At 38.9% G+C, this 16,735-nt stretch overlaps 1 protein-coding gene across 2 annotated transcripts in view; it reads right to left on the reverse strand.

Moving 5' to 3' along the window:
* Positions 1-16,735, reverse strand: part of PLXDC2 (plexin domain containing 2) — a 468,543-nt gene that overhangs the window by 450,838 nt on the left and 970 nt on the right. The window lies entirely within an intron of this gene.

The raw sequence follows: 16,735 nt of genomic DNA on the forward strand, positions 1-16,735 counted from the left end.
CACACACACACACACTCTCTCTCTCTCTCTCTCTCTCTCTGCCTCTCTCTTTCTCTCAGTGATTTTGTGCTGTTCTTGATCTAATCAGGGGCCTTGCCAAAGGCTTCCTTTCCCAGTCCATTGAAACCTGGACACTATACCTGTCTTTTTAGCACACCTGTTCTAGGTTTCAAATGCAGAGGATATGGATGACCATTCCTCCTCCTTGCAATATTTCACATTTTCCAAGACATATTACCTAAACCCAAATAAATGACTCTGTAAGTTACTGACAACCTGCAAGTTCATGCAGGAACAAGGACTGGTTCCATTGCTCTCAAATAACACCATGAAGACGTCCACTTCTATTGTCCATATGTTTAGGGCTGGCCTCAACTAAAACACTAAAGGCCTCCGTACAGTTCTGGAGAAAATAAAACAAAAAAGTGAAATATGAAATGCCCAGGAAACTCTGAACTCTGCAGGTTTTTAAAGATTTGTATTCATTTTTTATTTTGACGTTTCTTATCTTCTACTCATTGACTCAATCTTAGGACAGCTGTCTTGTTCTTATACACAGATTTGCTTACCTTTTTGATTAATTCACTAATGCACAGGTAGCATTTTGGATCCCTTTATACACAGACCATCATTATCCAAAAAAGTTAACTTGTCATCCAAGGGAATTGTGTAATCTTCTAAGGTGGTTTATTTATCCCTAGAATCAAATACATTCATAAGGTCAAAGTATTATTTTCTTGCTTCAAAGTAGATGACACAGCAGAATTTCATTTCGTGTCCTCAGCCCATGCCAAGAAAACTGTTTCTGAGATCCTCATCTCATTTTACACAACATGAGTTTGTTAAAAAATAAACTCCTTGAGTGTTCTTTTAATGCACATTTTACTGGAATAATGTTCTCCACATCCAGATCTGGCCCTAGGCTATCAATGAGTGAGGGGGAGGGTTGTGAGTAAGAGAAACGCTTTGCATTCCCGCAGGCAGCCATGCAAGTCTGAGCCTGCTGGAGGTGCAGTCAGCACTCCTAGTTAGATGTTGCTGCTGCAATTTACTGTTCCAGTGGCCATCAAAGGCTCACATTGGCCTGAATTTTTCCCGGACCTGCAACAGTAGCACCGTACATGACTATTACTAGACTGAAGGTGATATGGCTTTATGTCTGGCACTTTGAAATATAGATACATCGATAACTAATATTTAAAAAGATTAAGTAAAGTTTTCAGAGAAAACGCCATGCCTTGCCCTGCCCATTTTTGTTTTTGCCTCTGACATCCTTAACTTCCCACTTCCAACGTCCTTATTTTCTTCTATTGAAACCCACCAAACCTTCAGAGAACAGACATTTTTCACAACCGCTAGTATGACTAGAGAGATGAGTAATTTTACTGCTGTGTTATAGATGAAGAAATGGAGGTTCGGGGGTTAATATTTTTGCCCAAGGTCAAAATGGCAGCAAGGAAATTTTAGAGCCAAGATTTGGACTCAAGCCCATCTGGCATCAAAAGCATCCTTTCAGCAACCACAAGACAATCAAATGTTGTCTTCCCTGGAGAACTTTCCCACAACGCACACCCCCGTGGGACTCTTCCCCAGCTCTCTTGTGCAACCACAAGTATGGGTTTGTCCCTTGCACTATATCCACATTATATACATGCATATAGTCTCTTGTAAATCACACCCCTTATGTATAGAAACCATGTCTTTTTCTGTCTCACACAGTGAATTACAAAATTCAATTGACAGTAGAAACATCTTCCAACTGAAGTTACCCCGGTGGAGGAAAAGGTTAACTAATATAAAAATTAGGCAAATTGAACTTCACAGAGATATTTCAAATTATATGATGAAATGCCATATATTTTAAGTACACATCACACATACATGTGTAACATATGGCAGTCTCCAACTTACGTATAAAGAATATGAGACAGAGTGGCTAGGTTTCCAATTAACCTACAACAGCCTATTTTATTTCTAATAAGTGTATTGATGCATTCCTCCGTGTTTCTTTTTAATTACTGATTAGTTATTGAATAAATGAATGGAAAGAGAAATGAGTCAATGCATTTATTAGACGCAAGACAGACCTTTGCAGGCTATTCAATAAGTCAGTCAACAATTTTTAAATTAAGAGCCTACTATGTGGTAGGTGCTATGTCTGGAGCGTAGTTAGACTATTTTTGTTTTATTTTTAAATTTTTAAAGTTCTGGAGAATCCCAATTAAAAAAAGTATTAAACAAAATGAATAAGCATTGGCTATGGAGCACTGATGGTCTGTTTGATGGGATTTTTGCCTTTTCTTTCTGGGTACAGATTATTGGACTAACAAAAGCTATGATATGTCATCCATGAAAGACTTAAAGCTCTGGGTGTATACCCAGTGATGGGATTGCTGGGTCAATAATGTAAATCATTCTACCATAAAGACACATGCATGCAAACGTCCATTACAGCACTATTTACAATAGCAAAGATGTGGAATCAACCTAAATGTCCATCAATGGTGGACTGGATAAAGAAAATGTGGTACCTATACACAATGGAATATTATACAGCCACAAAAAAGAATGAGATCATATCCTTTGCAGGAAAGTGGATGGAGGACATTATCCTTAGCAGACTAATGCACGAACAAAAAACCAAATATCACATGCTCTCACTTATAAGTGGGAGCTAAATGATGAGAACACATGGGCACAAAGAGGGGAACAACAGACACTGGGGTCTACTTGAGGGTGGAGAGTGGGAGGAAGGGGAGGAACACTAAGCTTACTACCTGGGTGACAACAAACCCCTGTGGCACAAGTTTATCTATATAACAAACCTGTACAAGTACCCCTGAGCCTAAAATAAAAGTTAAAAAAAAATGAGTTAAAGCCTTCTCTTTCATGGGTTTCCAGTGCCTGGAAAGTTTATCTATTCCCACAGGAAAAATAAAATGACGACAGGAATTGCCGACCAAATAAAGGAAGACGGTAAGTGAAACACCAAGAAAGATGAGAAAAATAAGACCCAGGTACAAGAATTGAATATGTAATATCAGAATGGGACAAAATTTACCCAAGAAAACCAACAGAGAAGAAAGAATCTATCACAGTCACAAATTATGACTTATCTGGTGAATGTCACTCGACATCTGAGATTTGAATCGTTTTAATGGTCATTGATAATAGGCCCTACCAAATGAAATTATGCAGAAAAAATCATTAAGTATTTATTAATTGCATTCTATGAAAAGGTGCACTATGAAAGGTGCCAAGAAAACAAACAAGCAAAAAAAAAAAAAAAAAAAAGGAAACAAACCTTGGTTCCTACCCTCATAGAGCTTACAATTTAGTGGGAAGAATAGTCCTCAATTGAATACTAATACAAATAGCAATATAATTGAACACTTTGATGGATCTCTCAAGACTCTTTCAGTGGTAAGTAACAAATCCCAACTCAAAATCAGAATTTCCTGCTTTATCCGATTAGGCAGTCCAAGATGGCCTATGGATGGCTCTAGACTTTTATCTTCCCAATGCAGCAACTCCCAGGAACAAAACAAACAAACAAACAACAACAACAACAAAAAATCTTCTCTTTTCCGAAGCTTAGTTAAAGAAAGACCAATTAGCCTGAGGTTCAAATGTGAAGGTACACTCTGCATGGCCACTTTTAAGACACAAGCTGGTCATGGGAAATATGCCACTATTAAAAGAAGCCAGGAGAATAACATAGAGTGGGGAGAGGACATTCCTAAATAATGGGAGGGCGCTGTTACCACAGGATAGGGGAAAGAGATTCTGAGGAGATAAAAATATCAGATATTCAGATCGTACCATGAGTATGGAAGAGAGAAAGAACTCTGGAGAATGTTTCAATAAAAACAATAAAAGCCAAGGTAAGAAAAAATAATGTGCTCTGAATGCAAGAGAAACAAACCGTTGATTACATGGAAGAAGCTGACCTGAATGGATTAAAACGTGAGCAAGTGGATCACAATTGAAACCGTGAAAAGAGTTAACTCAAGTCACTGAGTGTGGTACCAAGAGATTGTATTGATTCTTTTGTTGAAAAATATTTAAAAGGCTGCCCAATGGTCTGTATCTGAAAAATCTCTTAAATATCTATTTCCCAGGGGGAATTTCCCAGTTGGACTCTTTTGCCTTGAGATAGGTGGAAAGCTAATTATGTAAATTTCATGGCTCTATCTCTAATTTCTATTTCATTCATTGTTTATCCATATATCATTTTTAACTACAGAATTCTCCCCAGAGAAGCAAATTAACCAGTTTTAATATTTTATCAGACAATTCAAGTTGTGCGTTATAAATTATTAGGATTAAAATCTTGTCCTTTCACAGTCTTTGAAATGTTATTCAGATTTACAAAGCTCAGAAATTTAAAACTGCTCTTGATAACACCGGTTAAACTATCCCTTTCTTTGTTCTTGCTAGCTTAGTATATGACTGGATCATTTGTAAATCATCCTTTGTAAATGAGTTCTCAGTTCTTCACAAATATATATGACAAATTCTCTTACTTTGCAGTCACTCCATCTCTACCTTCTCTGTACATTTTGTCTTTTTTTTTTATTTTTTTATTTTTTACTTTTGAGATGGAGTCTCCCTCTGTTGCCCAGGCTGGAGTGCAGTGGCATGATCTTGGCTCACTGCAACCTCCGCCTCTTGGGTTCCAGTGATTCTTGTGCCTCAGCCTCTGAGCAGCTGGGACTACAGGTGTCCGCCACCACGCCTGGCTAATATTTTGTATTTTTAGTAGAGGCCTCCCAAAGTGCTGAGATTATAGGCATGAGCCCCCGTGTCTGGCCTGTCATTGATAGTTTAACCCAGGACATCACATTACAGAAATTGTGACTTAGACATTTTGCCCAAAGAAACATGTGGTAAGAAAGTATCAACAAAACTCTTTGCATGAGGGATAAACCTGAACTAACACAGCATCATTTATAAAAGTGGAACACTAACAAGTATCCTACAGCAAATTTTCAGACAGCTTCCTATGCTTGGAGCTAGGCAGCATTGGGGAATCAGTCACAGAAGGCGGGTTATAGTCAAATGCAGGCACAAGTAATTACTACTGATAATCAGTGAAACGATGAAGACATCAAGGCTAAGTGGAGACCTGAAGGACAAAGCAAAAAAAAAAAAAAAAAAAAGGAGGAAGATGTGCTCCAAAAAGAGGCAAAGGCACGTGCAGAATTTCAGAACAGAGACAACATACGGGGATCCTGGGGAAGGGCAGAAAGTGCTGAACTTGAACCTGAAGAGGTCAAACAGGACCAGATACCTTCAGCATGAGAGCAACAGAAAGGCACAGGAGTGGTTCCAACAGAGGAAGTACACAGCCAGATTTGCATTGTAGAAAGATCTTTCTGGCTGTGGAATGAAGAACGGGTTCCAGCAGGGCAATTCTGGAGGCAAGGTGGGAAGCCTATGCAGTAAGCCAGGCTAGAAAGGCCAGGCCTGTTGAAGACAGGACAACAGAACTGGGGTCTGGAGAAAAGCCATCTGAAGTCAAACAAAAGTACTTGGCATAAAAAAAATCAGCTTCTTATTGGCCATGCCTATTTTCAAACATCTCTTCTAAAAACAGCTTGACAAAACTGAGACTGCACCAATCTGGCTTCCTGCATGGAACTGTTTTGCAACGTCCAGACAATGAGACTGTCATGTGCAGGATGACTTTAAATCTTGCTTGTTTTTAAAAATATCTGAAATGAACAACAGATGTTAAAAAGATAAAGAAGGCTAAACAACCAAGAAATAAAACAAGCCGCCTGGCTTTTCCACATACTCCTGATTAAAAAAATACTCAGATCACCAAGCCTGAGTTCAGAGCCATAGCCAGTCAGGGACTGTGCGGAACTGGAGGTGGAGTTGACATTTTCAAATCAAACAAGAAAATTGTACCCCTTTCATTTGCAAATGCCTGGAGTCTAAATCAAATAACAAATTCTATTATCTATAGAGTGGTAGCAACTTGCAAACTGTACTCTCTTTCAAAGTAAATCTCCAAGGGATCGAAATGAATCAGCTACTGAGAAAATGTTAAGGAGGATCCTAAAGCTTGGAGATTTTACCGTTCTTTCCAAAGCTGTTTCTTAAGATGCAGCAAATTTAAGACAAAGTCTTTGTTGGAGCATTGCTGGTCCAGAGATAGGATGCTAAGAGGCACTTTGCAAAAATATCATCATGTCTATGTGTTACTTGCCTTGAGCTCACTCTTTCCATTGTGATAGTTCCTAAGAAGCCAGGTGTTAACATTTCCTTCCCTTAGCTGAGTTGTCCATTTTAATTAAACTATCAATCCCCATTTGTTTCCTAGGAAACAATTAGATGTATGGTTAGTTTGATGATGTGATAAGAAAACCTCTCCAGCTCTCCATCTGGACGTTTCATTTCAACTAAAAATGGTCACTGTCAAATAGTCACTATTAACAATTTGTTATGATGGCTGGGCGCAGTGACTCATGTCTGTAATCCCAGCACTTTGGTAGGCCAAAATGGGTGGATCACTTGAGGTCAGGAGTTGGAGACCAGCATGGCCAACATGGTGAAACCCCATTTCTACAAAAAGTACATAAATTAGCCGGGTGTGGTGGTGCGCCTGTAGTTGCAGCTATTTGGGAGGCTGAGGCAGGAAAATCACTTGAACCTGAGAGGTGGAGGTTGCAGTGAGCCAAGATCGTGCCACTGCATTCCAGCCTGGGCAACAGAGTGAGAATCTGTCTAAAAAAAAGAAAAAAGTTGTTACGAAACCCTGTGGTACTTGTTCTGGCCATTAGATGTTGTAGAAAAGAAATTACGTAGTCTCCCAGTTGTTTAGAAATGGAATTATTTACAAAATGACCCAGAGATTTAATAAGATTGCAATCAAAAGCCCAAAAGTTTGTAGCAAAATCTGAAATGTTTATTCTAAAATGGCTCTGGAAAAGGAAAGAACCTCCTGAAAGAGCCAGCTTCTGAAGAGCAAGAACAAGAAGGACGGGTTTATCCCATCAGATATAAAGACTTATTATAAAGCTATAGTAATTAAGACTGTGTATCAGTACAGGGATAATTATGGGTTCCCCCACCCTCTTTATCGTCAAAGTAGATTATCTCAGCAGGGCTTATTTCAGGATTTATCTTTTTGGAGTAGACCTTTCACAAACCCAATAACCCAGAAATTCTAGCTCTAAATATAAGCCAAGCATCTCCTGCATGTAAACAGGAAAATACATTTGCAAGGATGCTCCTACCCCCACGTTCAAAAGAGCACTAATTATCCATGGATGGAAAATTGAAGAAATCAGTTGTGGATGAGCAGATTACAATTAAGTCCAACCTAAGTAGACGCAGTTGCTAAAAACAAAACAGCAAGTGATGTGATTTATTACACAACTCAGTCTCCACCAAAATTGTTTCACAACATAACCATCAGCATTTTGCAAGTCTTTCCATATTAACAAATGTGACCACAAGATTCCGATATAGGAGCTATATTTACTCACACTTCACGTAAAACAAAAGGTTTTCATAAAATTCATTCATTTTGAACAAAAAATTAAACATGTTTTAAAGCTACATAAAACTTTGAAAGCCAGGTTACAAATCAAATTAGGTACAACTATACATTATACAAGACATATAATATCCTATGCTAGCGTAACAAAAGCAGCATAAGAAAATAAAGCACTGAGCAACATCTTTGTGATATAGCAAGAATGCTCTCAGACTAAAATGTGAAACAAAATTTGTTTTAACCTCACAAGTCAACTTGATTCTCACAGGGCATCCACAGTTTTCAAAGTATTAAAATATTCTTCAAATTTTTGTTGTATGACAAAATAATCTAAAATGACCCTCTTGTTTCTGCTCCAAACAAGCACCAAGGAAAAAAAAAGTGCAAAGACACAGTGGTATGGCTCTTAGTTCAATTTTTGTTTCTTGGAATTAGCAAATTAAATGGCTAAATGACAAGAACAACAAAAAATTCAAAGGTGTCTATTCCCAGGACCTATATAAATAATAAATAGAATTAAAATGGCTAATATCAGAAGCAATAATTCTTGAAAGAATTATGGACAGGCAGTACATTTCGGGCAATCTTTAACATAAAACCGTGGACTGGCAAAATAATTAGGAGGTTAAATATTTTAAAATTAAAAGTTCAGGACAGGATTCCTTGAAGTCACAGGAACCCATACCCACTAAGAACATGATTCAGTATGCCCAAAATTATCTCACATACACTTTTCATTGGAATATTTTCCAAGGTAGATGGTATTTATGTCATTTGTATATAGACATTTCTCAATGAATTCAAGGGAAAAGATAGCAAAAGGAGAAGGAGAAGAGAAAGCCAAAAGGAGAAGTCGGCTGTAATACCAGACTTGGTCCTGCCAGCTCTGCCCACAGGAAGGTGAGTGGGACCTTTTGACCAGACAAATGAACAAACAGACAGCATATAAATAACTAGGTTCATTAGGTCAGTGGTAGCTACAGCTTAAGTTTGTATGTCGGAAAGAATTAAGCAAATAAATATAATAGATTCAGCATGAACAGTACCTGAAATCTACCTTAAATACTTTCCCATCTTAAAACTCATCATTATTGGTGCATTTCATGCTCTAAATGATAAATTCTGCCTATCTTACTTCCCTTTTAGGCTTTAGGGAAATAAATATGTTATTGGATGTTCATATTATGGTTTCAGAGAGAAAACGGTAGGAGTTACTACTGCAAGTGGATACACACAGAAGCATAAAACTACTACCCAAAAAACATTATTGAATGTCCAATGTTCCATATTCCAGCTGGACCCAAGAATACAGTATCCTAATCTAAATGAACCAGAGTGTACTTATGAAGCATCATACTCAAAGAGAATATATCAGTTTTATTTAGACTTTTCGTATTACTGAACACTCCAAGGAATATATAGAAAATTGACTTTTAAATATTCGAATTCCTATTCAGTTTTTCCATAGGGCAAACTCTTAATATTCTCTCCATATTCTCAAAGCCTCAATGAGCTACACACCTTACCTACAGGATGAGACCTCGAGCGACATGGATTCTAAGGAAAATGTCCGATTATTGAGTAAAAAATAATTGAGGAACTGAGTAATAAGATTCCAGACAAGGAAAAAGGAAGTCAGTCTACATCTTGGCCTGTGACCCTCTCTTGACAAAAATCACAGACCGCTATCTATGATAAGGCCTCAAGCAGAAAGAATGAGAACAGCCTATTTTAATTTGAAGGGTAGGGGAAAGGTACTAGTGCTTAGATCTGGTTTGATGGCCTCTGGAGGAAGAGATTAAAAGTCTGCATTTCCAGTAAGGTCACTTAGTGTCTGACCCCATGTTCAGATCTGTAATCTTTAATGGGCTAATTCCAAACAGGCCCCTGACAAGACCTCTAATTCTATTTAAATATACAAATCTATACTATCAGTCCACAGCTTACCACCTTTTTAATTAAAAAGAGGAAAATAAAACCAAACAATAAATATGAAATGAGTTCACTGTCTGGTTATAAACACATGCGGAGTATTTCATATTCTCATCTTTTTTCAGTTATTATTCTGTTAATTTATAACACAATAAATAGTGGAAGAAACTGTCTTGCTAGAAGCATCACTACTTACTCTGTCATTCTGTAGTAACTTCCTCAGTTTAACAGAATCATTGTGTGGGAGGCAGTGAGGGAAGACATCCTGTGTGAACTCAGTGAAGAAAGACCTCTCAGAATGGAGTACTCTACAGAGATAATTAAAGCTTTGGGAAAATGTGCTCAGAATAAAGTCAAAGGGCTGGAATTCATCAGATTCAGAGAAAGTAGAAAGCAACTTAGTGATACACAACCTTATGTATTATGGCGATTCAATCTTATTTGCTTTTTTCCCAAATAAATACCAAATGAGATTTTAAGTGAGAAAGGTAAGATGAAGACAGAGGTAAGCTAGCACACAAAATGTAGGCCAGAAGGTTTATATACCGGTTGGAGGTGGACCACCAATTGTGCACTGAGATTTCAAGAAACCAAAATTTAAATGGTAAAACTCCGAGCCCCTATTTATAATGTCCGGAAGATACAAACAAGTTCAAAAGAACTATGTCTGTTATTGAAACATAAGATCTCTCACCCTGTCCCTGTCTCTTTCTCTTTCTCTCTCATTTTCTCACGGCATACTATCTCGGGGAGCAGACACTGTGCAATGTATTGCAGAATATCCTCATCTACCTCCCTGTAGCAGCTACCATAGCACGTTTTTTATTATTTTATTTTTTGAGATAGGGTCACACTCTGTTGGCCAGGCTGGAATGCAGTGGTGTAATCACAGCTCATTGCAGCCCTGACCTCCTGGGTTCAAGCCGTCCTCCCACCTGAGCCTACCAAGTAGCTGGGACTACAGGTATGCACCACCATGACCAGCTAATTGAAAAAAAAAACAAAAACAAAACTGTAGCGATGAGGTCTCCTCCCTATGTTGCCCAGGCTGGTCTCCAACTCATGGGCTCAAGCAATCTCCCTGTCTCGGCCTCCCAAAGTGTTAGGATTACAGGTATGAGCCACTGAACCCACCTCAAAACAAGTTTTATGATAATTTTTTTTTTTTTTTTGAGATGGAGTCTTGCTCTGTCGCCCAGCTGGAGTGCAGTGGCACATTGTCAACCTCCGCCTCCCGGGTTCAAGCTATTCTCCTGCCTCAGCCTCCTCAGTAGCTGGGACTACAGGTGCGTGCCACCACACCTGGCAAATTTTTTTATTTTTAGTAGAGATGGGGTTTCACCATGTTGGCCAGGATGGTCTTGATCTCCTGACCTCCTGATCTACCCACCTCGGACCCCCAAAACAGTGTTGGGATGTTGGAATCACAGGCGTGAGCCACCACGCCCAGCCAAGACAATATTTCTAAAGTCTCCATTATAGTTTAGTGGCATGAGGCCTAAAGACAGTTTAATTCAAAAGCAATCTCACAAATAATCAAAATTATTTAGTAGTCTTCAGCTTCAGTGAAATGAAACATCACAACCACCATATATGTATGCATATGTACATATATATGTATACTGTATTTTAAGATATTAAATTAAAAATATAAGTAAATATGCAGTCAGAAACTAGCAGTATAGGAGAATAGTGGAATAAACTTTTTGAAAGTCCTATCTATCAATAGAAGGTTTAAGGCATATGACTGATTTTAAAATGGGCAAAGGGCCTAAAAATTGACATTTCTCCAAATAAGACAAAAAAAAAATGGCCAACAGGTATATGACAAGGTCCTCAACATCACTAATCATTAGGGAAATGCAAATCAAAACCACAATAAGGTATCATGTCACACCTACTAATATTAAGATGGCTACTGTACACCGCATGTTCTCACTCATACGTGGGAATTGAACAATGAGATCACTTGGACACAGGAAGGGGAACATCACACACCACGGCCTATTGTGGGGAGGGGGGTTGGAGGAGGGATCGCATTGGGAGTTATACCTGATGTAAATGACGAGTTGATGGGTGCTGACGAGTTGATGGGTGCAGCACACCAACATGGCACATGTATACATATGTAACAAACCTGCACGTTGTGCACATGTACCCTAGAACTTAAAGTATAATAAAAAAATAAAAATAAAAAGACAATAGATGGTAAGTGTGGGTGAGAATGTGGAGAAAAAGGAACCCTTACACACTGTTGGTGGGAATGTAGAACAATATGAAGTTGCTTCAAAAAATTAAAAATAAACCCGCATATGAGCCAGCAGTCTCTCTTCTGGATATATATCTAAAGAAAATCAGCCCCTTTAAGACGTATCTTCACTCCTATGTTAACTGAAGCATTATTCACAATAGCCAAGATATGGAAACAACCTGAGTGTCCATTGATGAATAACTGGATATATATTCCATATAAATTGCATATATAGTGCATATATATTATATATTTCATATATATTATATATTGCATAGATAGTGCATATGTATTCTATATATTGCATATATAGTGCATATATATATGCATAATGGAATATTATTTAGCCTTAAAAAAGATTTTGCTATTTGTGATAGCATGGATGAAGCTGGGGGACATTGTGCTAAGTAAAATAATTCAGACACAGAAATACAAATGCAATTTGATTTTCTCTTATACATAGAATTTGAAAATAAACAAGCATCATGTTGCACAGCTTAAATACATATTATTAAAAATTAAAAATTAAAACAAAGAAATTTTTAAAAGAAATGTATAAAATAAAAAAGATATGAGATTAAGAACATGAGTGAACATTCACTCAGAAACCAGCAGGATAGAAGAATGGTCGAATGAATTTTTGAAAGTCCCACCTAATAGTAGAAGGATAGTTTAGCAGACTTCTGGATCTTGTGCTTTGGTTTCAACAATTACTCTCTAAAGTTAGTTTTAAATTTATTTCTATCCTATTGATGGACAAACTCTCAGCATGGGAATTATTTTAAAAGTCTCCCAAGGTGGCATTCAAATTAATAATTCAGCTTGAACTATAGTTCTATTCAGTTCAATTAAGTCCAATAACCATTTATTGCAACTATTTATTGGTAGTTGCTACAGCAGATTCAGAAATAAATGACAACAGACCCTGACCTCAGGGACGTATGGTCTGGTCTAATGGAATACATGAGAGAGAGGCGGAAATGGAAAGAAAAGGAAACCCTACAGTATCAAGCAAGTGCCTTTGAAGAAGGCATAAAGTGCACTGAGAATTCTAAGACAACACGTCCTTTTGTGGAGAGTGTCACTTGAGATAAATCTGTAGGAAAAATTGGAAAATGGATGGATGGAGACGGACTTAGAGAAGGAAGAGCAGGAGGAATGGCAGAAGTGTTAATGCATGGTACACACTCAGGGAACCTCCAGCAGCTCATCTGGTGAGAGCATTCAAGAACAGGCAGGGGAGAGAGGGTGGGAAAGTGCTTGAGGCCACACTGCAATGGCCTTGAAGACCATGGAGAAGAGAATGTATTTAATGTGATGAGGAAGTAACTGAAGACTTTATTTATTTGTTTGTTTATTTACTTATTTTTATTTTTATTTTTTTGAGGCAGAGTCTCCCTTTGTCACCCCCCACCCCAGGCTGGAGTGCAATGGTGCTATTTCGGCTCACTGCTACCTCCACCTCCTGGGTTCAAGCGATTCTCCTGCCTCAGCCTCCCAAGTATAGCTGGGATTACAGGTGTCCACCACCACGCCCGGCTAATTTTTGTATTTTTAGTAGAGATGGGGTTTCACTATGTTGGCCAGGCTGGTCTCGAACTCCTGACCTCAGGTGATCTGCCCACCTCGACTTCCCAAAGTGCTGGGATTACAGGTGTGAGCTACGGCGCCCAGTCTGCAGCTGAAGACTTTAGATCCTGTGATCAAGGTTGTTGATCAACTCATTCCTCTTTAAAAACAATGTTTCTGCAATAGGAGATAGTTTTAGGAAAAAATGACAAAAACTAATTGATAAGGACACATATTTTCTACACCTCTGCATGAGAGTATCTGATTCTTGTAGTAAGGAAACCTGTCTGGAGCAAAATTAATCTTTCATTATTAAGTTTTATTCAAATACATTCTCCCTGACAAGAGTTTATTTCTGAAGATCACACTGAAATGTGCAAATTCTCCTGATTATAATAATTCCAGGCTGGGTGCGGTGGGTGAAGCCTGTAATCCCAGCACTTTGGGAGGCCTAGGTAGGTGGATCATGAGGTCAGGAGTTTGAGACCAGCCCGGCCAATATGGTGAAACCCTGTCTCTACTAAAAATACAAAAATAGCCAGGCGTGGTGGTGGGCGCCTGTAATCCCAGCTACTTAGGAGGCTGAGGCAAGAGAATTGCTTGAACCCGGGAGGCAGAGGTTGCATTGAGCTGGAGATTGTGCCACTGCACTCCAGCCTGAGTGACAGAGTGAGACTCCTACTCAAAATAATAATAATAATAATTCCAAACCTCTATGCAGACATTCATGAACAAACAAAAACATTATCTTTGACATAAATGTTCTACACTACAATTATGTCTCAGTCCAAACTTACCTGACCTCAAGCTTCAAAACTTGTATCTATTCGCTAAAGGAAAAAGAAACTCACATTTCATACTTTTAAAAATTTGCATGTAGCCTCAAGTCATTGATTGATAAAATAATTAACCTGTCCTTTGTCCAACAATATGGACAGATGTCCATTTTGTAATAAATATTCACTTGAATTAACCCCTCTATTATACTATTTTGCTCTAGGTTTATATGCAAACAAACTTTAGTGATTATGTCTCAACAGCAACACTCTCATAACAAACTCTACAAATTAGTAATAATTCAAAGTAAATTGTTTAACTCCAACAAAAGCAGGAAATAACAGAAAAAATCTTTAATCAGAGAAAGAACAACTAAAATAAGTGTAAATTATATGATAAACTACTTCCCTCTAAAACAGAAAAGGGAATAGAGGAAATTAGCAGTTTCTCTGCCCTCTGGTGGCAATAAAATCAACTGCAGCATTTACTAAAGTAATGCATAATAAAATGTCCCGGTTATGAAATCAGATATTTCTCCTGTGCCAAAATGTCTGTAATAAAAATCCTGATTGTTGCGTGCCAAATTTCAAGACTGTTGGACTTTTCCCCCCATATCGAACTTTTATATAGACTATTTTACAAAAAAATTGTGTATTTTTTCTGTTTCACCTTGCCATTTTTATATATTCAGTAAGCTAACCATTTAATCAATATTTTCTTCTTAAAACTACATGTAAATTGATGTCCAGGAAAGAAGCTACTTTGGTTTAGAAAAGTCTTCGAAAATTTGCCAAGGAATTTAAAACCATTCTTTTAAAAATCAATCCTATCAATATATGGGCTTCTAGAGTGTATTTCTCATCAGAAATATTCAACTAGCTTAAAATACCAGTACATTGATGTTGAACATTTTAAGTATTTTATATTTCCCACAGCAAGAGCTTTTAATTATATGGCCAATCTTACTTCGGGATGAATTTCAACCTCAATTTCTGAACTTCTTGGCATAGCAAATGTGTGTGTGTGTGTGTGTACATATATTCTTTTTTCAGTAACATTACTGGAAAAGGTTTATAAAAAGATAAACATTTGCTGGCATTTATTTATTTATTTTTACTGCAAATGCAGTATTTATTCCTAGTGCCTAAGAAGTTTTTAAATAAACAACTTGGGATGCAAGTTGGCACACACATCCTTTTAGCCTCATTTGTGGTGGAATAAATTGTTTTCATTAAGCATCTATTCATACCATGAATAAGTACATGAAAATTGCTGTTGCAATTTTTAAATAAATGTGTTATTTCCTGGAAGGCTAAAAGTGTTATTTTTTTCCGACCAGTGAAACATATCAGAGAAATAAACAAAAGGTATATAGTCTACTGTCATAAATCATACACAGTCAAGAACAACCTATGTCCATTAATGCAGAACAATTAAATGTGACAAAGACAAATCAACACTCAAGAAATCTGCATTTTATTCTCAGCTTTAAAAGTATTGTCATCCTATTGCCTCCCTATACATACACCCCAACACACACACCCCTCCAACCATCAATAAGAGCGCAGAGTCAGTGTCTGTGTTTTATCTAGAACAGTTTACACCAGGGACAGGCGAAGTGTTGTGACTGTCTTCTAAGTCGCGGCTTGGTAAGTTTCACTCAAGGGTTTCCTTCAAGATCTTCAAGATTCACCTTGCCTGGCATCCCCAGGTGTACCCCCAGCCTTCCATCTGTGACTCTCAAGTTTGACTGTTGAGGACGCATGCATACTTTCTGGGCAATCATTTAAATTACACACACACACACACACACACACACACACACACACACACCCACCCACCAGAAAAGAACAAATTGATTATCCTAAAGCAGTAAGTTTTCGTTTTCTTTTATTTTCCCTCCAAGTTTTTTTCTTTTTTTTCTCGTTTCACCTCCTCTCGAAGTCCACCCGAATTCACCAATTTCTGCCAAGATCTCTTTCTGCCTGTGTCTTCACTTTCTTCACTGAAAGGCAGAAATGGGGAGTAGGCACCCAGCTCGCGGTGGGCAGGGTCCCAGGAGGCAGCCCTGCGCCTTCTGCTCGGCGATCGTCCGCGGGGCGCGGCTCCCCGCAGGACGCGCACCTGCCAGGACAGCCACTAAGAGGATGCGGAGGTTGGGGGTCCTCCCGGGGACAAAATCAGGGCACTCTGAGGAACCCTCTGCGCGTTCAGGCCTGTCTGTGAAGCTGGCAGGCGGAGGACAATGGGAGCAGGGGTAAGCATCCAGAGGCGCGCCCGCCCCCACCTTTTCCACCTGCTCCCCACCTCTGCGCTGGCCGCACCTACCCCGCCCCACTTCCAGGGCCCGCTTGGCCCGGTTCACTAGACAGAGTTACTGGGGATTGCTAGGGGAAGGAAGCTGCTGCCACAGGGAATTTTCTCATGCAGAGGGGAGACCGGCAATCCCTGGCTTTCACCAAGTCCCCCACCCACCCCACATCACACATTCGCTTAGTTTAACCAGCAGCGAGGAAGGAGGAGGAGCCGTAGAGCACACAGCCTGGAGATGCCAGGTCCTAGGAGATGTATCCACAGAAGCAGCTTGCTCTCACACTGGAGCCCTCCCGGGGCTACTTAGGGGAGACAGTACCACCCCCTGCCGCCCAGGTGAAGTAAGCCCGAAAGCCTCAAGAAAACCCCTAGTCCCCGGCGTC

Source organism: Mandrillus leucophaeus, unplaced genomic scaffold (assembly GCF_000951045.1).
Source record: "Mandrillus leucophaeus isolate KB7577 unplaced genomic scaffold, Mleu.le_1.0 Scaffold545, whole genome shotgun sequence".
NCBI lineage: Eukaryota > Metazoa > Chordata > Mammalia > Primates > Cercopithecidae > Mandrillus > Mandrillus leucophaeus.